The following is a 15,887-nucleotide window of genomic DNA, read 5'->3' as shown; positions in this document are numbered from 1 at the left end:
CTCATATCTACACTCACTCTAGGTATGCCTTCGGGGTGGTACATGATTTTGGGGCTCTATGGTGTCTGAGATATTATATGACAGCAGCAGGCACACCAATCGCACATTCCAGACATATAAAAGGAAAACTTATAGCAATCCAATTGCCTAAGACAGTGGCAGTACTTAAGTGTAAAGCCCATACATGTGAGGATCCGGTGTCAATGGGCAACAACAGGGCAGAGGAAGCTGGGGGCAGGGTTAAAAGTAAATGTGCCAATTAACCAAATGATGTTTCAAATGATTGACATGCTGAAATTAATTGAGATGCAAAATTTGTGTTCCATCCAGGAAAAGGCAGTCTGGAGGTCCAAGGGATATGGGCAAGAGTCCTCTGGACTCTGGAGTGATGGACAAGGTAAGCCAATGGCTCCCAAGGCGTACTACCCAAGCTGGCTGAGGCAGCGCACGGTCTGACTCACTTGGGTAAGCAAGGTATGTGCAAATTGGTGAGAGCATACTGGTGTGCACCGGGTTTTTCTTCTCAAGCGGAAAAGAGAGCAATGTCCTGTCTGACCTGCTTGAGGAAAAACATTGGGAAAACGATCCCTACCGAACCATCCACATTCCTATGACCAACGGACCTTTTCAGGTAATACAAATTGATTTCATCCAATTACCACCCTGCAGGAATCTCAAGTATGTATTAGTGTGCACTGCGTTTACTTCTAAGAAGATTGTTCAGGAGTTTGTATGCAGATAAAGAGGGCCTGATTCAGAGCCGGACGCTATTTGCGCTTGCTCATTCAGAAAAAGGGGCCGGCTATTTAAATTGAGCGCTCGCTCTTTGCGGTCTGTTGACGCCTCTATGTCTGAGCGAGCGAACGAAACATGCGCTCGCTATTTTGTAAAGACGCCCCTTGGCTGCTAGCATGATATGTCATCTCCGCTATTTATTAGATTAATCGAGTACATCGAAAGGTGTCTGAACTGCTCGCAGTGCTTGTGGTTGGATTTTTCCTACCGCAATCATGCGAACAGTTCAGGCTAAGAAACAACCAAGTGACATGGTCGATGACGCAGCTTTGTTAATTATGCACACCCTTAAAACGCCCGTTTTGACCGTTTGGCACGCTTGCGTTCAGATCACCACTCCCCATTTTCAAGCACCTTCCCCTGTTACCACCCTCAAACGCCTCATTCTGTCACTCAAATTAGCAGGCACTCGCTGTGTTGTGAGCGCTCGATTTCCGACCGCAATGACTGGTTGGCGCATGCGCATTACGACCCATACGCATGCACAGTTGTGCGAACATCGCTCGGAGCGAACGAGCGGCCGCTTACGAGCGGCTCTGAATCAGGCCCAGTATCCCTAGAATTATTGAAAGTGATAGGGGTACTCATTTCACAGATGATGTCTTCCAAAACATGTGTAAGTTGATGGGTATTAATAGTAGACTTCATATCCCCTACCGACCGCAAGCCAGTGCCAAGGCGGAGAGGATGAACGGCATTATTAAAAAAAAATTAAGTAAAATCATTGCGGAAACTGGACTGGGCTGGCCAAAAGCACTACCACTTGTCCTCCACAGTATCAGGACAACTCCTAGACCCCCTCTCAATCTGTCCCCCTTTGAAATACTGTTTGGTAGATAACCTCATTTGATTTTAAGCCCACAGGAAAAGTAACAATGAGGTAACTGTAAGGTATCTTATAACAATGAGTAAACAGTTAAAACAGCAATAGTAGATACTGTAATTGTTGTCACATGATATGCCTGAAACAAACTGTCATGATGTTGAACCTGGAGCATTTGTTATGATCAGAAATTTCTTGCATTCAGGTTGTTTGACAGATCGGTGGGAAGGTCCGTATCAGGTGTTACTGACGAGTACAACTTCATTGAAGGTGGCAGAAAGAAATACCTGGGTCCATTCCACTCACTGTAAGAAGGTCATCTAACAGTGCCAACCTAAGTATTACCAGTATTGGGTGGGTATCCTTTAGAGGATTATCATACCATGGTGGGCAAAGTTTTAAACCAAACCAACTGTTGGGTGTGCTCTCACGTGTCCCAAGGACAGCATAATGTAGGATTAGTGCCATTTCCATTAAATGTCTCTGAGATTTTGGAATTACAAAGAGGGCATGCACTAGACGGAAAATTTCTTAAGTCCAAACCACCTCATTTTAAACTCCACCAGTACCAAGTAGATAAATCACTTTTATGTTTGAACATCACCAACTCCAATGACCCAGGAAGTTGGGAGATGACTGGGAATAACCAGACGATGACCTTCTCACTAAGAGCTGAGTATGAGCCAATGAATTATGAACTGTTATGCACAATCAGGTTGGTTGGAAGACACTTCCGGTATAAATATACACTAAGTTCCACCAAAGAAATGGTTGGTAGGGTGCCAGAAGGATATTGTGCCAAGATATTACAACCACAAACTTTCATGAGTCAAATGGGAGAACCTGAAATAGGGTCACTTGCTAGGGAAATGTGTATGATGATAATGATGTTTACTATTCCCTATGTTCTCCCCGATGATGAATATTTTATATGTGGAAGGAAAGAGTATAAGGGGCTCTCTCCGAGTTCCGAAGGTTTGTGTTATCTGGGAAGAGTAGTCCCAGAAGTTATGACCCTTACACATGATGAAATGCTTGGTATTCATAAAAACACACCATCACCATATCTTCACACACAGTACAAACACAGAGACAAAAGAAATATGATACCTGGTGATGTACATAAAGCCACACAGTTAATTAATGAAACAACTGGCTTTCAAGTATTGGTAGCATTGGATCCCACCACGATCACTCGGGGTACACTAAATTTTAGATATATCCAAGACCTTGCTAAATTAATAGATAATATCACCGAGATGAATGATGATACATTTAGATATACATGTAGGGAGTTGCAAGCTTACAAGAAAGAACTCATGCAACATAGACTAGTGTTAAATTATTTATCAGCTATCACTGGAGGGTATTGCGTAACTTTGGCCACCAATTTGGTGTAAAGTGTTGCACATATATTACAAATAACACTAGTGACCCCAAGGAGGTGATAGACTGGAAGATGGATGAAATTCTGCAGCTGAAATGGGAATTCTGGAAGAACCATAATGCTTCAGTGGCTGAAGTAGAGGAGAAAGTAGAGGAATGGGTTTCATGGTTGAACCCAGTGAAATGGTTCTCCGGCCTAGGAGAGTGGGTCCAGGAAATGATTGCTAGTATAGGTAAACTCCTGATCCTCATATTGGTTGTCATCATAGTAATTGGCTTATGTGTCAGGTGTGTTCCTACTATGTTGAAATATGGAAAATGTAAAGATAAGGTAAACCAAAAGAATAAAATTTGATGGTGGTTAGAGGTAACAATATGAATACTGAGGTAAATGTAGGACTGCATTACAACCCTGAACTAGAATGTACCATCAGATGATGTATAAATTTAGCGATGCATGAAATGTGTTATTAAAAATTTTATTTTAAAACATCTTAAATAATGTAAGTCCCTATTCCCCTTCAAGACTTTCTTTATAGGATTGGTGCATCCCCACATCTTTCCCATGATCTCCCAAGATCCGTGGTGTGCGTATAAGGGTAGTTTTATGTCCCTCCCAGAGACACATTATTGATGGTTTAAGAACCACCTTGTGTCATCCCATAATATAACATTAAAAAATATGTCATAGTGTAAGCCTATATTAAATTAATTGAAAAATCAGATTGTGATAGCATGTTGTTTGCTATCAAAGGGTGGACTGTTGAAGCTGGATAATTGGCTGAGACAGAATCTGTTTAAGATTAAATCTGCACGATGCCATTTTGCGAATGGCAACAAGATGCCATTTTGCAACTGGTCGCCCAGCGCCATTTTAGCGAACCTCACACATAAGTACATACGGCGATGCTATTATTTAACGTCGTGTGATTCCCACGCAATAGATGTTAAAAGTCCTCATCATATAAATACAGACAGTTACTAAAACATATAATATGATCAACCCTGCAAAACACGTACCACGGTGTACTCCACAAAACACGTAGTCGCACAACGCTAACTAGCATCTTTTCTCAATACCCCAATACTTACACACTGCACACTTACATAAAAAGGTTCCCTAGCATTAAGGTTACTATTTAAGGTTTTATTCATTATCAGTAATGTTGTGAAATACATGTTATTTGATATGTAAGGTTTAGTACATGATAAGCAGACCGTGTTTGGTGTCATTCTAAACCACTGTGTCTTTGCAGATTTCCGGTTCCATCGGGGAAGAAATTGCAACATGTGTCTGAAGTTATGGATCATAGAGCGTTACGCATTAAAATGTATCCTGTAGTGCAGCCAGTCTAATTTGTTATGCAGCAGGAAAATGGACACAACAAGCTGTTGGAGGCTGGATTGTGACCATTCAAACTGACCTATGAACTGTACTGTAACAGAAGAACCAGGAAGAAGAACCAATGGAATCATGTCAAACTGTTCTATTGTATTGCCTATCTCTGTAAGAGTATATATGCAGGCTATCTGAAACTAGATGTTAGTCTTCTTGCCTTGCTGTTGACGGAGGTTTCATCTTTGATGCCGGGATCTGGATTCAGAGCGTGTGCATATGTAACGACTGTACCTTGTGTCTTTATAATTTGTTTGCGCTAATTGTATTTAGATCACAGCATGTAACTCTCTGTTTTATGGTGAATAATAACTTTTTGTGCTTTGGAACCACAATCAAAGTCTGAAAGCAATTATTTGTTGTGCGACTCATAAACGCTAAATAGCGACAATTTTAGAGTGTATAGATAGGTAGGAATCCATAGTGTGTATATTTTCATGTGGGAGCCAGTGTCTATGTTTTTTCATTGGTCACTCACACTGCATAGCCGGATAGTTTGCCTTGGCAATTTTAAACTCTTGTGTAGTGTGCCTCGAGTTGAAAAGTTTGAAAATCACTGCACTGGAGAGTTTCACCTCTCTACATAATTAGGTGCACTTCTAGGGGCTAATGCAAAATTGAAAGTAGTGTATCTTGAGTGCAATTGCACTGCACATGCTAAGAAAATTAGTGTGAGAAAGCAGAGGTTTATGCAATTTGCATGGGTTGATCATTGCAACCTAAAAGGCTGAATTTGGGTGGGGAAGGGGCATTCTCATATAGGTAAACTTCGGTCAGGACATCTTTATGCAAATGTTGCCTGTTAGGAAACGTCACTTTTGCACCTAGTATAGGGTAGGTGAGAGTACACACTGATGACAATGACTTGTAGTAAACCAGTCACATACAGTATACAACTCTACATACAGTACAAACATAAATAATCTACATACAGTACTGTAAGTGCAAAACTACATTCTTTTTCATAACATGTGTTTGAGTAATGTAAGCCATTTTGCTTCCAGCTCTACATCAGCCCTCTAGTGTGTGGAGGTGTCTCTGGAAAGCAAAAGATGTACCATGCAATTTTTGCGCTTAATAATGGCCACTAACATTGGAAAATAACTGTTTACCTTTATCTATACATGGTATAAAATAAAGTCCCTGGTAGGCATCTGTCTGTTTGTTCGGGCTAATCTCGAGAACCACTGAACAGATTTTGATGCAGTTTCACTATTCTATAGAGTATTTGTGGAGGAAGGATTAGGTGTATGAAACAATAATGTATAACAAAAGGGAGCCATGCAGTGATGATTTTAGTGAAGCAAGTTAATGAAAAAAAGGATGTCCAATTGCTTTCTTGGTGTATGCTGCCTAAACCGTTTCATATATATCACAACAATGGACTTTATTTAATACCATGTAGAGATTGATACATATTATCTTTTTTATCCAGAAAAAAATATATTAGCCCGGTTTACTGATACAAAATATCAGTTTTCCCCTTTTATTACAGTTTCTATTTCAATTATGTGAAAAACGATTCTTTAATTTCAAACGAGTCCGATTCCCGGTAAGAGTCAGCTTTGACATGACAAGAAATAAAGTAGAGATGTGTGCCAGGCCATTTTTGTTAGTTTTGGTTCTAATTCGTCGTCTGGTTTTGGTTTTGCCAAAATGCCATGACTGGGTTTGGTTTTGGTTTTGGATTTTTTCCAAAAATGTACAAAAAAAAGCTAAAATCACGTAATTTGGGCCCTTTTCGTTCCTAGAGTATTATTAACTTCAATAACATTACTTTGCAGTCTTTTCCATTCAATTTTGACCACCTCACAGCTCACAATATTAATCACCAATATAAACCAAAGGCTGGCTGGCAGAGCAGCGGCACAAATACACAGAATTTATTTCTGTTTAAAAATGTTTTGCAAATTACTAATGTGATCAATCAGCCTTTTTTTTAAGCAGTCCCCCCATATCTCCTCTACCATAAAACAGCGTTTCGTACCTGCGGGTTGGATATAGTACAGGTTACAGTGTGCGTTGGATACACTTTGGGTCACGGGATACAGTATGGGTTGAATACAGTTCGGGTTGCCTACAGTGTGGGATACAGCGTGGGTTGGATACAGTGTGGGTTGGATACAGCGTGGGTTGGCTAGAGTGTGGGTTGAATACAGTTCGGGTTGCCTACAGTACGGGATACAGTGTGGGTTGGATACAGTGTGGGTTGAATACAGTTCGGCTTGCATACAGTGCGGGATACAGTGTGGGTTGGATACAGTGTGGGTTGGATACAGCGTGGGTTGGCTAGAGTGTGGGTTGAATACAGTTCGGGTTGCCTACAGTACGGGATACAGTGTGGGTTGGATACAGTGTGGGTTGAATACAGTTCGGCTTGCATACAGTGCGGGATACAGTGTGGGTTGAATACAGTGTGGGTCGCATATAGTCCAGGTTGCATTCAGTGCGGGATACAGTGTGGGTTGCATATAGTCCAGGTTGCATACAGTGCGGGTCGGATACAGTTCAGGTTGGACACACCAACGGTGCACTTACTGTAACAGAGGGTGCCAGCGTTGTCCTTGGTGCGGGGGTACCAGCGGTGTCGGCCATGTGGGGTTGCGGGTGGTGTTGGCTGTGCGGGGGTAGCAGCGGTGTTCTCAATGCAGGAGTGCTGGCAGTGTCGGCAGTCTGGGGTTAGCGCTGGTGTCCTCAGTGCCGGAGTGCTGGCAGTATCAGCAGTGCAGGAGTGCCGGCAGTGTTCTCAGTGTGGGGATGCCATTAGTGTAGGCAGTGCAGGAGTGCCGGCAGTGTTCTGAGTGTGAAAGTGCCGGCGGTGTCGGCAGTGTGGGGGTGCCGGTGGTATCCTCAGTGCAGGGTTGCTGGTGGTATCAGCAGTGCTGGGTTTCCAGCGGTGTTGGTAGTGCGGTAGTGCCAGCGGTGTTGGCAGTGCAGGGGTGCCGGTGGTGTCATCAGTGTGGGGTTTCTGGCAGTGTTGGCAGTGCTGGGGTGTGGTGGTGTCGGCACTGCAGGGGGTGCCGGCGGTATCTGCAATGTGGGTGGAGGTGTCCTTGGTGCGGTGGGGGCTACCATCTGGCGTCAATTTGCCCCATTGAATTCTATGGGGAAGCGCTGACTGGCTGAGAGCCATGTCAGACGACTCAGCGGTCAGCCCATTGATGTCAATGGGACTTTTGAAAATGGTACCCAAGCCAAAACTGCGAGATCTGACAGTGATATCTCAAGGTTTTGGCTCGGGTAGGAATTCGAGGCAGGCATGATGATCCGAGCTGTGGTTTAGATTGCCTCGGACCCCTGAAGTTTGGGCATGTTCCAAGGAATCCGAACTGCTCATCTCTAAATAAAGCACACGGACAGACACTTAACGTAGCTGGGGTTGACCTAAATGGAGACTGTTTTGCTTATGGAAAACTTTACGTGGCCCTTTTGGGTCACTATGTCAAAACTAAATCTCTTCATGTTGACATCAGGAGAAAAAATGACTAATGTTGTCTACAAGGTAATCTTATAAGACCTTGGTTAAACAAGACAATCATTGTAAATTCAAAATTGCTCCCGTGCGAAACCTGGTCGGATTGCTAGTTAATAACTAAAATCACTTATCCATGTTATCATTAGCTTTGTATTACACTTCTTAGAAGAAAATTTGGCCAGGCTACCAGCACACTTACTAAAGGATAATTGTCCTAATACATTTTCAGGAAGTACTGTAGCAAACCTGAAGAAAATTATGGTTTCAAAGTTGTCCTTGTTTCAAGATTTACCAACGTGCCAACTATAAAGTATCATCATCATACTGCAGCACTCGGTTATATAAATCATTATGTGAATAGTGTAATTGACATTAAAAAATACATGACCCTACCCTGCAAGTTGTGGAATTGGCGTAGAAACAGTCATTTTGTTTGAGAAAAATACATCAGAATGCAGCCTTTGAATTTACTATAAAATACTGACCCCTGAGGCATTCTCATAAATATTGGTTTGGCTCACAAAATGGCTGCCTCCTTTGTGTATAAATCAGTAGACCAACATCAAAAGTGCAATGATTTCTGAGGAAATTGACCATCTTTTACTAATATCCAACTTTATTTATTAGCAACACCAGTCATGCATGGATGTGATAGCTATTATAAAATGATGCTTATCAGCTGTCACATTTAACTTGTGTAAAGTATGAGGATTAATGAACATAATGAAAGTATTAATGATTGCATGCTATCATTTTAGTCATCATTTAATATATATAGCTCTATGGGTTTTATTATACTTCCCAACTCTCCCAATTTGAGGACATTATCTCCCTGTCCCATGGATCAGGTCCCAAGCCATGGACAGGAAATACATACTGCTAATAGGTACCACTTTAATGCTATGGGCTCTATTTACTACAATCCGCATATTGAATGCAGATTGTAGTGTGATATTATCGACTGAATTCGTTTTGCGAATTCAGGCAATATCACAGGGATTTACTACAAATCCCTTGCAGGGACAGAGCTTGCGATAAAGCTCTGTCCCTGCAAATCCCCTCCGCACACCAGTCACGGTATTTTTGCAAAAAATACTGTGACAAAGTGCCCGCGCATGCGCCAACCGGCCATCGCTGCTACCCCCCCCCACTGGCACTAAGCTCTGCCTCCTGGTGCTAAGCCTCGCCCCCCGCAATCATGGACCCCCCGCTACCCCCCTCCCCCCCGCGACCCCCCTCTCTCTTAATTACACTTACCTGCATGATCCGGGCCTCTGGTGATGTCCTCCATGCCTCCGATCAGGTGATCTCCCATACTTGCACTGGGACCCGATCACCTGATGACCGGGCCGCAGTGCACTATGGGAGACTAGCTGACCGGAGGGGAGACATCACTGGAAGCCTGATCACCGGTCCCTGGAGTCAGGTAAGTAAAAAAAAATGTGACAATTTTTTTTCTTTTTTCTTATTTTTACAGTAATCAGCTTGCGGTCTGTGTAGACCACACGGCTGATTACTGGGACCGGCTCCCGGCTCTCCTCTCCCCGTTAGAGCAGAGTAGGAGGCCGGTAACCGGGGGAGACCCTGGATAACGCCACCTCCAGGTGACGTTATTATCACAGGACTTTCCCAGATATTTTTTTACAATTTATTTTTAGTAACTTTGGTAGGATCACATTTCCCATTACAATTATGGGAAATGCGATCTGCTTACTAAAAATAAGTGATACTTAGGGGTTGCCCTGTAATAACTATAGGTGATACTAAAATAATGTAAAAAGGGTGTGAAAACACCCCTTTTCACTTTATTTTAGTAAAAATAATGTTAATAAATAGAGCCCTATGTGAACCATTATAGGAGAGTTTTTAGGTGAGGGAAACCACTTAGTGTTCTGGAATTGTGATGTGACCACATGCTACATGCTGTTAGATTAATAAAGCTAAATCCGGGAGGAATTTTTGTAAACTACAGTATTGCATTCTTTCATATTTCTGTGGCACAGAGGCTAAGAATCATTCAAGGGTAATATCTTTGTATTTAAAATAAAAACTGTAAGTTGTGTTGATAACTAAGTAACTGTAACACTCCCTGCATAATACATCTTCTCTAATATTGCTCACACACGCAACTTTGCATACATTAGCCGTGAAAGTGATCATGGAAAATGAAACTATATGAAAATAGAGCTCCATTATAATCAGCACAGTAATTATATTACCCCTTAATGCGCTCATGATTTAGCTTACTTATTTTGTTTAAGCTATTATCTGCTAAGCATAAATAGTTGCTGTTAGAAAGTGTTATGTATCCTTTGCAAAAATTTGTTTGGTGGATTGATGCTCTTGTCCTTCGGTAATATGTGAAGGAGATAAGAGGATTTGTTTGCTAATAACTGTTTGCTGTAGAATAATATTGGCGACTGGCATATTTTGAGTGTGTTTTAATTGAAAATGTTTTCTGAATATTATATTTCAGTACATTTATGATTAATTGATTATGGAAACATATGCCTGTTTTAACCTCTTAATTATTACATTTATGCAAATAGTGTACTACTATTATTTAATCTTATGAATGGGCCTGATAACGAACATAATATTAATGAGTGCCCCACTGATGCTTCCAATCCAATTTGCTAAATATTGGACAATTATTTCACCAGTCAGGGGTTAACACATGATTTCCAGAGGGGAGTTACCAAATGTTTGAGCTTGAAACAAAGCATTAAAAACTTGCAGCCTTCAACACACTATTAGGAGCACTTTGTTAAAAGTAGAGATGAGCGGGTCCAGTTCTCTCAGAACCGGACCCACCCGAATTTCGGGGATCCAGGCAATCCGAGTGCAGCGGGTTTAACGCTGATTGGCTGAGAGAGCCGTCTGTCAATGCTCTCAGCCAATCAGCGTTAAGCCCATTAAAAACACTACAAAGGAGGAAATAAAGATGGTGCCTGCCATCCCCCGCTACCTGACACCACCGGCACCCCCCGCTGCCGACACCACCGGCACCCCCACTGGCAGCATCCCCCGCTGCCAACACCACTGCTGCCGACACTACTGCACTGCTGCCCAACGTACTGAGGACACAGTCAGCGACTGCCAACCGTCAGCGACTGCCAACACTGCCGACACTCCCACAGTGAGGACACCACCAGCACCCCTGCACTGCCAACACAGTCAGCAAACCTGCACTGAGGACACCGCTGGCACCCCTGTTCTGCTGACACCGCTGGCACCCTGCATTGAGAACACCCCTGCACTGCCGACACAGTGAGCAAACCTGCACTGAGGATACCGCTGGCACCCCCCGCTTTGTCGACACCACCGGCACCTTGCATTGAGAACACCCCTGCATTTCCGACACAGTCAGCAAACCTGCAATGAGGATACCGCTGGCACCCTCGCTCTGCTGACACCACCGGTACCCTTCACAAAGAACACTGCCATTCCATGTACTGAGGACACCGCTGGCAACCCCGCACTGCCGACACAGCCAACAAACCTGCACTAAAGACACCGCTGGCACCCCCGAAGGGTCTGCGTAGCTTCTGCAATCGCAGTCCCAATCGCAATAGCTAGTTCGCGCACGCACACTGCGATGCAAACACATGTGCAGAATGCAACAATCGGCCGATTGCATGCATATTAGAAAATGCGATCCTTGCTGAATCAGGACCAATATTAGCAGATACAGAAGCCCTCTGTAAATGCAGACTATACAAAGCACTGGGATAAACAATGCAGGTTTCCTGGAAGTCAGAAGACTGAGAGCAGAAAGTACTTGGATCAAATAATCAGGGTTTCTGAATGGGAGTGACCAGGACTAAAGCTGGGTATACACTTACCGATCTGGGTACCCAGCGATGCGATGCCTGATGGGCCTGTATATTGGGCGAATGGTACACATTACACGATCCGGTACCCGGGCACCGACTCCATTTACCTGCCAGGCATTGGCAGCTGAGTCGTCCCTGTCGGCCCTACATGAGGCCAATTAATTTACCCTGATTGATGACCTGCAGTAGCGCGCATGTTCATCCATAGTGGGTACACATTTGCAGATGTGGACGATATGGTGGCTCGATCTGCATACCCACCTAAAGGAAGGCAGTCCCAGATGCAGCTGGATCAGCTAATCAAGTCAGGCTGCATGCTCTCATAATCAGGCCAGACAGTCTAGAACATGATTAGTTGTACCACTGGGGAGAGCAGTACCACTGGTACAACAATGGTACTTCAGCAGATCGTGACAATAGATGGGTCAGGTTATCATCATCCTCAACATTAGCACTTCAGACTCCCAGCCATGGGCGCCGAGAGGGGGGGGGGGCAGCGGGTACAGTTTACCCAGGTCCGGGTTTGCTAGAGGGGCCCGGCGGGGGCCTGGGTCTGGCAGCAGCCAAAGCAGTCTTCTATGGCTGTGGGGGGGAACAATCACCCCCCCTGTGATCGCGCCCCCCTGCTTAGCACCGGGCTGGGGGGCTTACAGTGCCCCCCTCTCCGGTGCGCAGTGCAGCTACGCGGTGCTGAAAAATGAACCATTAATTATTTATTTTTTCCGGGGCCATGCCTCCCGCTATTAGGCCACGCCTCCTCAATTACCCGGGACCGGCCAGGCTCTCCACGACTTTGCTCCCAGCAATCACCTATGTGCACTCACAAACTGTGAGGTGACAGTTGCCAGAAGTGCCCACCTGACAACTCAGCGGACCTACGGGTAGCTTCTAGAGATGTGCGCCGACCCCGTGTTTTGATTTTGGTTTTGGATCTGGATCTACCCTGGTTTTGGATCTGGATTTCTTTTTGCCAAAACCTCACCTCCGTGTTTTGTTTTCGTGTTTTGATTTTAGATCTGGATTTTTTCTTAAAAAATCATAAAAACAGCTAAAATCACATAAAATTTGCCTATTTTTGTTTCTACAGTATAATTAACCTCAATAACATTTATTTCCAGTAATTTCCAATCAATTTTGACCACCTCACAATATTATTTGTTTAATCTAGTTAAGGCTAAAAGGTTGCATCCAGCTAGCTGGCTGACTAAGGGGGTCATTCAGACCCACTCACAAGCGGCAGTACGCTCGCAAGTCGGTCGATGTTCCCCACTGCGCATGCGCACGACGGAGGGAGCTCCGTCGTGCGCGAGACCCGGACTGTGACAGCCAAGCTGTCGCTCCGGGTCTCGCACCAAAGGGGGTGTGCTGTCGATGGTGACTGACAGCACGCCCCCTTTGGTGGGCGTGCCGGGGGTGTGCCTGCCAGACGGAGGCGTTCCCATGGGAACGCCTACCGTCTGAAGCCGGCCCCACTGACATCACTAGTGATGTCAGTGGGAGTGATTTTGGCTCTGATAGAGCCAAAATCACTCCAGGGCTTGTGGCTGGGAAACCCTACCGCAGAGTTTATGTCGCAAGTCCGATGGTCGCGATGGTCAAGACCATCGCGACCATCTTTTTGGACGCTCGTATATGCTGTGGGTGGTCACCCACAGCTATACGAGCGTCCAGGAGGACGCTCCATTTTAATGGAGGAGGGCCCTGATTCAGAGCGAGCGCTCTGGTCAGAGCGTCTGGCTCTGAATCAGGCCCTAAGCTAAGTGATACAGTGGGCGGCACTAACATGTAGCAGTTCAGTTTATAATTTCCAACACGGATACAGTGTGTTATGCAGTGAGGGTTGGATACACCAATAGTGCACTTATTGTGACAGCAGTGTCGGGAGAGCGGGTTTGCTGACGGTGTCCTCAGTACATGGAATGGCAGTGCTGCGGTACTGACAGTGTCCTCAGTGAAGGGTACCGGTGATGTCGGCAGTGCGGGGGTGCCAGCGACATCACCGGTGTCTTTAGTGCAGGTTTGCTGGCAGTGTTGGCAGTGCGGGGGTGCAGTGGTGTGTTAGTGCAGGTTTGCTGGCTGTGTCAGCAGTGCGGGGGTGCCAGCAGTGTCTTTAGTGCAGGTTTGTTGGAAGTGTGTGGGTGCCAGTGGTGTCCTCATTGCAAGTTTGCTGACTGTGCCGGCAGTGCGGGGGTTGCTGGCGGTGTCCTCAGTACATGGAATGGCAGTGCTGGCAGTGTTCTCAGTGAAGGGTACCGTCGGTGTCAGCAGAGCGGGGGGTGCCAGCGGTGTCCTCATTGCTGGTTTGCTGACTGTGTCAGCAGTGCAGGGGTGTTCTCAATGCAAGGTGCCAGCAGTGTCGGCAGAGTGGGGGTGCCAGCGGTGTCCTCATTGCAGGTTTGCTGACTGTGTTGGCAGTGCAGGGGTGTTCTCAATGCAAGGTGCCGGTGGTGTCAGCGGAGCGGGGGTGACAGCGCTGTCCTCAGTGCAGGTTTGCTGACTGTGTCGGCAGTGAAGGGGTGCTGGTGGTATCCTCACTGTGGTAGTGTCGGCACTGTGGGGGTCACTGATGGTGTCCTCAGTACATTGGGCAGCAGTGCAGGAGTGTCGGCAGCGGTGGTGTCGGCAGCGGGGGATGCTGCCAGTGGGGGTGCCGGCGGTGTCGCAGCGGGGGGTACCAACAGTGTCTGGTGGCGGGGGATGGCGGGCGCCATCTTTTTTTCTTCCTTGTAGTGTTTTCAATGGGCTTAACGCTGATTGGCTGAGAGCTGTGACAGATGGCTCTCTCAGCCAATCAGCATTAAGCCCACTGAAAACAAACCTCGTGACTCGACAGAGGGGTCGCGAGGTTTTGCCTCAGGTCAGGGATCTGGGGCAGGCAGGCTGATCTGAGCTGCGCTCGGATCGCCCCAGATCCCCGAAATTTGGGTGGGTCCGGTTCTCAGAGAACCGAACCCGCTCATCTCTAGTAGCTTCAGTTTGTCCTAGCACCCGTGTGCATCAGACAGACCCACCCCGGGTCAAGCAGGATTGAACACGGGAACAAGACAGGTTGAAGTGCAGTGTGAACAGGCCCTGCCCGGGTTATCCAACCTGGGACTCAGCAAACAACGCTGATTGGATGTTCCTGGGTCTCACTTGATGATGTCAGCAGCCAGACACACAGGTTCAGTGTGAACAGGGCCAACCCGGGAATCACCAAGGTCGAAGGTGCATTGTGAAAGGGGTCTGACCCAAGTTCAAAATCCCAGGTCAATGCCAGGTTTGCGATGTGAAAGGGGTATAACTGAACCTAATATAACAGAGATAACACTGGTTGGGTGTAGTGTACTTGCCTGTAACTAACAACTTTCACCACCACTATACCCCCAACTACACAAGTACAACAATGCAACCCAATCAATTTAAATGCAAATAGGTAATTACACCACTTACCTATCTTTCTTAATTCCCTAGAGACATACACATGGTTACTCACACACACATGGGGCCGACAGTAGCCTGTGGCGCATTGCTGCAACTACATAGGTTACAGTTTTCAGTGCTTTTGGCAGGAAAATGGGCAGCGTAGGATCTGGCCATTCTCCTGAAAACTGCATAAATTTCAGTTGGTTCAGTTGGCCGCTGACCTCTCTATATCTTTATCAATATATATATATATATATATATATATATATATATATATATTTGCGCAGACCCCGTGTTTTGGTTTTGCCTTTGGTTTGTTCCTAAAGTATTATTAACCTCAATAACCTTAATTTCCAGTCATTTCCAGACAATTTTGACCACTTCACAGCGCACAATATTGTTCATCAACATAGGCCAAAGCCTGGCTGGCTAAACTAAGCAACCAACAGAGCAGCGGCACAAACACACGGCAGTTATTTCTGTTTACAAATGTTTTCCAAATTAGTAATCTATTAGCAATAACCAATCTAACTAACTCGCAAGTACGTTCAATAGAAAACAATACAACACAGAAATTTACTAAATATCATGCGTGGAATATCCTTGCTCAAAACAAGTAGTCATAGTTAACAAGCAGCAAACGAAAAACTCCTAAACCATGTGTAAATACCAACAGCAGACATGAATGCCCTTACCCAAGTGCACATGCCCCCAGCACATGCCTATTCTCAGTGCCCATTCTGTACTTCTATCCTGGGGGTGCTGGGCCAC

This window comes from Taudactylus pleione, unplaced genomic scaffold, assembly GCF_031769625.1.
Source record: "Taudactylus pleione unplaced genomic scaffold, aTauple2 ptg000172l, whole genome shotgun sequence".
Classification (NCBI taxonomy): Eukaryota; Metazoa; Chordata; class Amphibia; order Anura; family Myobatrachidae; genus Taudactylus; species Taudactylus pleione.
This window is presented reverse-complemented; position numbering follows the sequence as displayed.